Raw genomic sequence first — 12,050 nt, forward strand, 5'->3', positions numbered from 1 at the left:
CATATTTTGAGCTTGCTGCTATAGATATTTTGCCATTGGCCATAAATATAAATTTGGGACAAATGTCAAGTAAGAAAAGAAAACAAGACTCTATTACAAATCAATTATTTTCTCAACATTTAAAAATATATAATTATAATTTCACTTATTGTACTTTATCTTCCTCCTTATCTTTCTAAGTTATCTTGTGATCATGAGCAATTCAATTCATATACCTGTGCCCATTTCCTCACCTTTAAAGGAAGGGCTTGTTACATCCCAGATCTAATACTTTATGAGTCTCTGATTTACTCTTCACCTACTAAGTGCATATCAAAATTCCCATATATTTTAATTTTCTCTTACATTCCTTCTTCTTTACCCCCACTCACCCCCACACACATCTTCATCTGGGACACCAGATGAACACAACTTAAACTATCATTCTTACCTCAGGCTGCTACATCAAATACCATTGACTGGGTGGCTTAAACAGCAAACATTTATTTCTCACAATTCTGGAGGCTGAGAAGTCCAAGATCAAGTTGCTAGCTGATTTGGTTCCTGGTGAGGACCCTCTTCTGGTTTGCAGATGAGCTTCTTCTTGCCATATCTTCACATGGCAGAGAGAGACAGAGAGAGAGAGAAAGAATCACTCCCGCGTCTCTTCTTTGCGATCACTAATCCCATTCATGAAGGTTCCACCCTCATGATATAATTAGCCAAAACTCTATGTACAAATACTATCAGATGGAGGATTAGCACTTCAAGATGTGAATTTGGGGACACACAAATATTCAGATAGTAGCGAGGCCTTAGGAAAATGTGCAGATAAGCTCACTTCTGTGTTACTGGGAAGTGATCAAGACCTGGGCTCTTTACCACTCTTTCAGCCAAGGAGAGACTGGTAAATATCAACCAGGTTCAGCATTATGATAATCAAGCAAATGACAGACACAGTGGTGGTAGATTTTGCTTGTTATTAATAGTTTGTTGACTTAGCACTTGAAATAACGCCTTTCCTCTTAACCCTCTGAGTTCTGGAATTCTCTGATATTTTGGTGACATTCAATGTTTCAAGGCCAAAAACAACTGAAAAATTCAAATATGCTTTAAATGCACAAATACACGTTAACTTAAACAATCTTTTTGTTGCCTTAATTTAATATTCTAGGAGGACGTTCCCAAGATTATTTTACTTTTGGTTAGTAAGCATTGTTTTCCTTCTATGTGCATGATTAAGCCTTAATTTTTTAAGTGCTAAGAAGGAGTGACTGAACATAAATCAATCAAATCTGTTTTGCTTTTATGTCCAATTACCAATGCCTGTCCAAGTTCTTATGGACATTTTTGATTTGTGGTTGAAACTATAAAACAATTTAAAACCTGTGGAAAGAGTAATATTTTCCAAAAAGATTATGCAGAAATGTTGTGTATCTGTTTTATACAGTTTCTTGAAACCAAGATATTGTGATCCATGTAACTTTTTGTACTGATGTGTAAGCTCAAAGAGAAAGAAAACCTTCAATAGCAGTTGCCAATTAAAAACTAGAAAGAAAAGAGACATTTCTCCTTTTTGCTTTTCTGTATATTTAAAAATAAGTTACACAGGAGGTTACTTATTGAGGCTATGAGAGTTGAGGTTACTTTTTAAGGTCAGGCCTGAAATCTGTATCAAGATAAAGTTTGCTGGTTTCTTTCTCAGGTAGCATCTTATGCTTCCTTTTATATTCTTAACTCTGCAAAGGGTCTAATCATGTTATAATTAATATATCAATAGATCAAAAGAGTCTAAAATTAAATTTAATATGCACCTTAAAATGGATGTTATTTTGACTAGGGTCACAAAGAGCTCTTAGAATTTTTCTTGAACTCCTGCCAAATGGTCAACCAAAGTAATCCTTTAGAAACCATGTATTTTCTTCTCAGGTTTGCATAGGAATGGATGAATCTTCGAAGTTTCATAAAAAGTATTCTAAGAGTTTAGAAAGTATCCTAAATTCGTCCTTTTCCACATTTTAATTGTCTCTTTCCTCCTTGCCTGATCAATTACCTCTTAGTATAATCCAGTTTTCTTTTGTTTACTGCAGTTCTCCAATTTTGTTGGTATCTACCCTTATCAAGCCTCTCCTTGTCTCTGAAAAATCTGTCATGAGGCCCAAGATATCTAGAAGATTCTCTTCTTGGTCCTGGCCCCAAGTAAATCACAATTTTCTACATTCCAGGGTTATACACTTCAGAGAATATTTCATGTTCTAAAACATTTAATACTGCAATTCACCAGGGGAGAGGGCCCAGAAGAAAAGCTGCCAGAATTATTAAATCTCACAAAGCAATATGAGATAATTTTTGAAAGTCAGAAGTTACACTGATTATGTTTGATAAAAGACAAAACACTAATAATAAATGATGTGTGGAGGTATTTATGTATTTTCTTCAGAAGGATAGTTATTAATTTATGTTGATAGACTGATACATGTTTTCCCTTTTGACTTGTCATAAAGGTCCATAGGACTAGAAAAACAAACCCTGGTTGGCATATCTTTTCTCTCATGTTGTATTAGTCTGTTTTCACACTGCTATAAATAACTACCCAAGACTGGGTAATTTATAAAGGAAAGAAGTTTAATTGACTCACAGTTCTGCAGGGCTGGGAAGACCTCAGGAAACTTACAATCATGGTGGAAGGAGAAACAAATACGTCCTGCTTCACATGGCAGCAGCAGAGAGAAGTGCAGAGTGAAGGCAGGGAAAAGCCCCTTATAAAACCATCAGATCTTGTGACAACTCACTCACTATCACGAGAACAGCATAGAGGTAACTGTGCCCATGATTCAATTACCTCCCACTAGGTCCTCCCATGACATACGGAGATTATGAGAACTACAATTCAAGATGAGATTTGGGTGGAGACACAGCTAAACCATATCAGATGTTGTAGATTATCATTTAGGAAATCCATCCATGATTATAGTTTGATTCACATTCAACTTTGAATATTTAAATTGCTAATACAATGAATATTTTAGTAATGTGCTACTCTATCAAAACAATATGGCAATGAAAGATACAAATATCCCAACACCTGAAAATACTTTTATTAAGAGAGGGAAAGGCCAGGCTGGGCAATATTTTGAATATGAGATAAGAATATCTACATTTACAAAAATAATTTTAGTAAGGAAAAAAGTCTAAAGCTATATATAATTAAAGATTTTTTTGCTCAATTAACTAGCTATAATTGGGACCATTTATTAAACAATTTTTAAGTAATACTTTCTCAAATACCAAGTCTATTTAAAATCACTATACTAATAGTAGGTAATGCCATTTTATGTACTGATCATTTCTGGTCTTCTGTGATGAGCCTAACTTACTTTTAAGATAAACCCAAATTTATAAACAATTGATATTACTTTATGTAATTGTGGCGTGAAGAAACCTTCCACTAGATCCTTTTTTGTAATATTTATCTACACTGTATAAAGTATTGCCATTAACAAACTTGTGACTTTTATGTATATTTTTAGGAAAATTATATTATCAGGTTTTATTACAATGTAAGTTATTAATAGTTATCATAGTAATTAATACATGCATACTGACTTCACATTCTTTCTATGTCATCATTTTGGGTAAACGCTGAAAGAGAAAGAAAAATGTTCCTTGTCTAATCAAATACCGGAAGAAAAGAAAACAATTGCAATAATTTATTGTTTATTAGAATGGGAGAGTAGGAGAGGTCTGCTTTATGGAGTTTAATGTGACTTTGCTAAATGAATACTTTTAGGCAAATGGAATTACTAACTGTCTGACTGCGTCTACTTATCTTTCCATTTAGTAACTTCCCAACACATTGGAGAAGATGTTATGTATCATACTGAAAATATGATAATTGTAGCTGTTTTCCATCTCTCTGGTATTCTTTTCAGGATAATGTCATATTTTTTGCATCATGACTCTCACAGAATATTAAAAAGAGTGAATTAATGACAGTATTTACCACTAAAAAGTAATTTTATTTATGTCTTAACATGACTACATTTAAGAATAACCTTCTCTCTTTGTATTTGCTGTGAGATTTTAGTAACATATAGGTATTTATATGTAATGTATACAATTTTACCCAATATTTTACTATAAAATGGAAAAATTACTTTCTACTTTTTTCTAATTAATTGGCATTCATTCCATTGTCTTCTGCCAGTTTGGTATGGCATTGACATTTAAAAAATCCCAAAGTAAATATTTCTCGATGTAATATGACCTCTTCTCATTACTCTTTCACACACTTACCTCCTGAAGTATTCATGTTTTTGAAATTAAATAATTATGTTACATTATATTTTGTAATGAGGAAGAAAGTGAACATAAGTATTTTTAAATAAGTATTTAAAATGAGTACCTTTTAAAAAATGTATTGAGTACAGAATTTTGTTACACTATGTGAGGCCAGAAAATATCAATGATACCAAAGTGTTAATTACAAAGCCAGTCAAGAGACAGAGTATAAAGTTATTATATTTTTAAATAACAGGAAAAAATAGATGTTTCAGGTCATTAAAACCTTTCATGCATGTATGCACAGGTATTATAAATTCAAATTTATGACTTGAAAAGGGTCTTCCTGATAAAACTCACCTACCTGTTTTCTAAAGATGGTTGAAATGAATAGTGGAAATTTACTGCTAATGTAAAATTGGCACTTTTATTTTTTTAACCACATAACTAAAATCAACATAGCTAGCAAGATAAAAATAATGTCAAATATTTAAATAGGAACTATGGCTCTATCTGCCTTTCAGTAAACAATGACTAATTGTCCTAGCTAAATCTTTACCTTCAAGATAGGAAGGCACAGATACTGCAAAGATACTGAGTTTGGTACTCATTCCAGTGGCCTTCACTGTACATTAATCAAAAATGTTTGCTATGCAAATCTTGTCATACAAAGCAATTATGGTTGTTCCTAAACTGACCTCATGTTTATTTATTACTTCAGCATTTTACTCCCAAGTCTTGTATGAACTTTTCAAATACGAACAATTTTTATGTTACTTTTTAAAGATATTTTAAATTTGTTTATGCCTAGTATAAATGGAGAAGCTGTGTAACTCTCTCAATCTGCAATGCAGTGCTTAGTGAGTCTGAATAATATTCCAGTGACTGTTCATGCAAACTATTTTCACCCCAGGGTCTTTGTTAGGATGAAGAGGCCCTTCTAATAGCTTGAGGCCATGACACCTTGTTTGGTCTTACTCTGCAACATTAGCTGATAACTAATGGAGACTGTCAGCTACAGTATACTAAGCAGGAAAATAAGTATTTTTGTAGCAGGATAGTGAAAGTAAAATATACCAAAAAATTCATTGCTAACCATTTACATATTTTCTCAACTTTGCCTGCCCTCACCAAGTGCAACTCATCTAGAAAAAGTACATTCATCAAGAAAAATAGTTCAGGAGCATAAATCCACAGTCATTAATAGCAATAATGCTCTTTAACTGTCTAATATGATATTGCCACAGGAATTCCCACTTTCTGATTTCTGGTTGAGCAACAGTGGCATCCAGTGGCCAGATAATTGTTTTCATGATTAAAGTGTCATCAGAAGTTCAGACTAACATTGAATGCTTCAGATGTATTTAGCCTAAGCAAAGGAATTTAGGAAAAGCAAATCAAAAGCCTCTGTTTCCAAAGCAACCCTGGATCAAATCTAGGTCATGAGATTTGGTTCTGATGACTGCTGGCAATCTCTCCAACACCCCTTAATAACTTCAATTTAGGGTATCTGTTAACCGTCTACTGTGTATATTCATGTGGAATATCAATATACACAGTAGATGGTTAACAGATACCCTAAATTCATATATTTTTATTTGTAAATATATGAATATACATATTCATATATATATACATTTTTCCCCTGAAGATTAGACACGAGTTTTCTTACAAGAGCTCTAATATAGGCACATTAAGTACTGATTCTACACTACTAATCTTGTCCTACAGAGCAGAGTGAGAAAGTGCAATGATAAAATGATTCCCAGCATCATAGAGTTTACAACTGAAGAAATCTGTTTATTTTGTCTATGTCACCTGTAAAGAAAACTTGTCACCAATAGTGGTTACCTTTAACCTAACACAGAATAGCAGTATAAAAACCTTCAAAGAGGTATGCTATCTTCTTTATTCTTTATTTCAACTTCAGTTTTAGGAAGTAATGCAAGCTTAAGACATAATGTAAAAGGCTACAAAGCAAAAAATTCAAAATAGAAATTCACTCCGTGGCACTGTTTTTAAAAACACCTCACAAATCATTCAGGATGGGGGTGCTGCTTCTGTGCCTTTCATGTACAATGGAACCCTATGCCAGGCAACAAAGAACTAAGTGATCAGCTAAATAAACAGGCACTTCCCTTGTAGTCTCTCTTGAAGGGAAAGTGGTTGTTATTAAGTATGCACTGTGCTGAATAGGGCAATTCAATTGGAGAGAGCTTTATGGTAAAGAATTAAAACAACAACAACAACAACAACACAAGTTTCTCAACTATTTAGAAATAGAACATATTTTCAAGAGTGTCTTGATAACAGGTTGTATGTGGGCTGGCAGCTTGCTTTGTCCTATTAAAGCAATCATGATTCAGCATTCTTGGAAGAAAAACTGGGATGTAAAAATCCTCAGTAAATATTTTCAAAACATGAGAAACACGTTTGTTACACAGGAACAAATTCTGCTGTCTCTTTGTGAAAGAGCAAGGGGAAAGAGACTATGGTTAAAATTATAAGTCTCTGGATGTTCCTTTTTTGTTTCATCCAAACAGCACAGCAAAAGGCCTTGATGTATAATTTGTTTCCCTGCACTCTCTGGTTACTAGAGAGGATCTACAATGGATACAGTGTTGATATTGGATTTATTTTCAGGATTTAAGAGATGATGTCAGAACAAGTGGCATAGCCACATGGGCCAACAAGTGGGTTGTGAAGTCAACTTGTCCTCATAGCACCTATTGTCACTTTGTTTACAATACAATGGGTTGCCTATTTCAGGAACAAGAGTATGTGTTTGTGTGTATGTATATTTATTTGTTATTTCATTGGTATAGGACATATTTTCCACCTAGTGAGAATTATTTAGTGAAGGATGAATTAATACACACGGTGTACACACTCGTATATTTACAGTGTACACACTCATATATTTATATGGTGTACACAAATGGTATACATGTTCATATATATAAATATATATGTGTGTACAACATATAAATATATGAGTGTGTACACCTTGTGTAGAGGAAACAATATTATTTAGTACTCTTTTATACTGCCACATTATCATTCATTTAAAGAATAACTGATAGGGCCAGGTGCGGTGGCTCATGCCTGTAATCTCAGCACTTTGGGAGGCCGAGGTGGGTGAATCACCTGAGGTCAGGAGTTCGAGACCAGCCTGGACAACATGGTGAAACCCTGTCTCTATTAAAAATACAAAAAATATTAGCAGGGTGTGATGATGTGCACCTGTAGTCCCAGCTACTCGGGAGGCTGAGGGATGACAAGCGCTGGAACCCAGGGGCGGAGGTTGTAGTGAGCTGAGATCGTGCCACTGCGCTCTAACCTGGGCAACAGAGAGAGACTCCATCTCAATTAAAGCAAAAAAAAAAAAAAAAAAAGCTGATAAACAATAGGGAGATGGGCCCTTATGTTAAGGGATGTCTCAAAAGTTCAGTGCTATAAACTGATAGTCTCTGATTGTATCTTTTTGAGGAGTTATTTCTGAGAATAATTATAAAATTTTTTGTTCTTAACAGGAGAGGTAACAGGGATTCTTTTTATTTGTGTTAGGATGGTATTTGCCACGGAGGAAGTTGTCTTCAGCCCAGGGATATTACATTATATTCCAAAAATGTTTCATCCTAATGAAAGAGGTCTTGGATTTAAGACAATGTCTTGATGCAACTAGAAACCAGGCTGTCAAGGAATTTGCTTATTTCTTAACTTGATATCCAATATTAAACATTAGGCAGGTATGTTACTGTGTGTATGTCACACACACATATACATGGATGAATAGATAGGTAGATTGAGTGATATATGGATGATATATTACTATTTTCAGGCTGCAATAACAAAACACCTTAAACTGGGTAGCTTATAAACAACAGAAATTAATTTCTCATAGTTGTAGAGACTGGGAAGTTCAAGAATAAGGCACTGGCAGATTCAGCCAGATTCTGGTGAAGCTCCACTTTCTGGCTTATAAACGACACCTTCCTCGACACGATAACCTCACATGATAGAAGGGACAAGGCAGCTCTCTGGAGCTTTCATAAGAACACTAATTCCATTCATGAATGCCTCATAACCTAATCATCTCCCGAAGGCCCCACCTCCTAATACCATAATGTCGATGATTAGGTTTCAGCATATGAATTTGGGGGAGACACAAACATTCAGACCAAGACAGACAGATGGATAGATAGATAGCCTCTGTTGTCAAAGATTGGCACCAGAAATTATAGAGCTGGGAAGCTTCTCATCTAAAACATAAATTGGGCACTTTACAATCACACTATGAATTATTGTCCCTTTTAGACATGAAGAAATCAAAAATAGGTGTGCTTCTGTGATGGCAGCTAGTAAGGACTGACTTCAACTTGAGTCCTTAGATACCAAGACAAATGTTCTTTATACTGTATCACAGAGGCTTGTGCTCTTCAGTATTCTAATTACTCAATTTCATGACTCTGTACAGCTATTTTTCAATCTCAGGCCCTCAGATGGGTTCCTAAGCAACAAAACCAGAACAACTTTCCTGAGGTAGGGGTAAGGGAGGAATCAATTTTGCCTGCCAAAGTCAACTATAAAAGATGTAAGGGCTCTTACCTACAGATATACAACACAATCATTAAGAGACAGAGGTGAGATTGCTTATATAGCTTCCTAAACACATCTTTAAGAAGTTTGTTGCCCAAATGTATACGTAACATGTACCATATCTACAGGCAGTATAGCTATACCTTGACTAATAGGTCTATGTGGGTAGAAAATATGATCAAAGTATAGTTGGTCTTGATCCATACCCCAGTTAAGATGGACTTGATACACAATTTTTTTGACTTTGTAGAGTTTGCAGGGCCCAAGTAATAGCTTTGTATGTTAAAACATCACTTGTATCAACAGAATCTCTATACTTACTTTTTCAAATAAATAATCACATGGATTTTAATGAAACCATACCACCATAATTTTGTGACCATGATATTATAATGCATTGTTACTACTGATCATTTATCTTGGGGAGCTGCTATGCTAGGTGCTTTATTAAACTGCCCCATAGGACAGACACGATAGGATGAACAACTGAAGCATTGCACCATTAGGACCCCTATGATTTCCCATGGATGACTATGACATAGAAATGCTGTGTAAAATTGAAAAAAAAAACTGCATTAAAGTTCACATGGAACCAAAAAAGAGCCCGCATTGCCAAGACAATCCTAAGCCAAAAGAACAAAGCTGGAGGCATCACGCTACCTGACTTCAAACTATACTACAAGGCTACAGTAACCAAAACAGCATGGTACTGGTACCAAAACAGAGATATAGAGCAACGGAACAGAACAGAACCCTCAGAAATAATACCACACATCTACAGCCATCTGATCTTTGACAAACCTGACAAAAACAAGAAATGGGGAAAGGATTTCCTATTTAATAAATTGTGCTGGGAAAATTGGCTAGCCATAAGTAGAAAGCTGAAACTGGATCCTTTCCTTACTCCTTCTACAAAAATTAATTCAAGATGGATTAGATACTCAATGTCACTAATCATCAGAGAAATACAAATTAAAACCACATTGAGATATCATCTTATACCAGTTGAATGGCTATGATTAAAAAGTCAAAAAAAAATAAGAGATGTTGGTGAGTACAGAGAAGAAAGGGAACTCTTACACACTCTTTGTGGGAATGCAAATTAGTACAACCTCTATGGAAAACAGTATGGACGTTTTTCAAAGAGCTAAACATAGGACTATCATTCAATCCAGCAATCCCATTACTGAGTATCTACCCAAAGGAAAATAAATCATTATATCAAAAATACATCTGTGCTTATATGTTTATTGAAGCACTACTTAAAATCGCAAAGATATGGAATTAATCAAAGTGTCTATCTATGGATGATCAGCTAAAAAATGTGATATGTATGTATATACACAATGGAATACTATTCAGCCATAAAGAAGAATGAAATCATGTCTTTTGCAGCAACATTGGTGGACCTAGATGCAATTATCGTAAGTGAAACAACTCAGAATCAGAAAGTCAAATACTGCATGTTCTCACTTAGAAGGGGGTGCTAAATAATGTATACACATGGACATAGAGTGTGGAAAAATAGACATTGGTGACTTGGAGGGTAGGACAGTGGGAAGGAAGTTAGGGATAAGAAATTATATAATGGGTACAATGTAGACTATTCAGGTAGTGATTACACTAAAAGCCCATTCTTCATCACTATACATTATACCCATGTAATCAAACTGCACTTGTACTCCTTACATTTAAACAAATAAAAAATAAAATTTTGGTACCTAGAAAGATATAATAAACGGATATATTCTTTTTTTTTTTTTTACTTGAGCAGATATTTTAGTATTGAGTGAGTTTTTTTTTTTTAATTTATTTATTATTATTATACTTTAAGTTGTAGGGTCCATGTGCATAACGTGCAGGTTTGTTACATATGTATACTTGTGCCTTGTTGGTGTGCTGCACCCATCAACTCGTCATTTACATCAGGTATAACCCCCAATGCAATCCCTCCCCCCTCCCCCCCCCCATGATAGGCCCCGGTGTGTGATGTTCCCCTTCCCGAGTCCAAGTGATCTCATTGTTCAGTTCCCACCTATGAGTGAGAACATGCGGTGTTTGGTTTTCTGTTCTTGTGATAGTTTGCTAAGAATGATGGTTTCCAGCTGCATCCATGTCCCTACAAAGGACACAAACTCATCCTTTTTTATGGCTGCATAGTATTCCATGGTGTATATGTGCCACATTTTCTTAATCCAATCTGTCACTGATGGACATTTGGGTTGATTCCAAGTCTTTGCTATTGTGAATAGTGCCGCAATAAATATATTCTTTTGATTAAAAAATATTATCTCCACCCTGATGTGGAAACAGCCATGCGAAAAGAGATTTGGAGAAGACCTTCTTTTGGATGTCAACTACAACAAAATTACTTATTTTCAGAACATGTAAATATGTTCATTGCTTGATTTTTTTGCTTGAAAACAAAGTAAGCTAAATTCATAACATTGGCAGTGTTTCTATATATAAACAGCTTAAGACTGAAATGACTTTGCGTAACTAAACACTTTATATAACAGCTCTTCTCAGTTGCCTATTTGAAAGGGAAACAGCCATATGAACCCTTTTGTGGTTCCAGGTGTTGCTGTCTTCCTAAATAGTAGCAACAGATGTGGCCCTTTGGCTCATGAGAGCTGGTATGCAATGAATCTGGAGAGGTAGGATGGAGAGGAATTTTGCATACTCAGCAAGCATGCACCCAGAAAATGGCTGCCTGACCTTAAGCTTTGCACAATGTGAATTATAAATGCTGTCTTGATTTTCGCTGTTTCACAACTACAAGCCATCTAAAAATGCCCAAAGAGAATAATTTCTTTAATGTCTTTGAATAACCACTTAATTAAGTGAAAATTAAGTTATTCAAATTGTTGAAACATTTTCAATTATCTTACTCTATGCATTTATACCTTACTTTACAAATAGAAGAAGTTTATTATCATTTAGAGCTACAATATCTTCAGTTCATTACTATCAAGAGACAATTTTATGTCTTGCCTTAAGTTATGTTGAAATGGAAGAAAGGTCTCCCTCATTCTACTAAAAGTGATCTTAGCAAACTGCTTCTCAAACCTCTGCTCCAAAGCTACCCCAACTCACATCAAATGCCCTCAAATCAACCAAACAACCAAACAACCCACCCAATATCCTGTACACAAAACAAAGCTATTTCAACCCTTATTAAATGGCCCTAA

Source organism: Macaca fascicularis, chromosome 12 (genome assembly GCF_037993035.2).
Source record: "Macaca fascicularis isolate 582-1 chromosome 12, T2T-MFA8v1.1".
Classification (NCBI taxonomy): domain Eukaryota; kingdom Metazoa; phylum Chordata; class Mammalia; order Primates; family Cercopithecidae; genus Macaca; species Macaca fascicularis.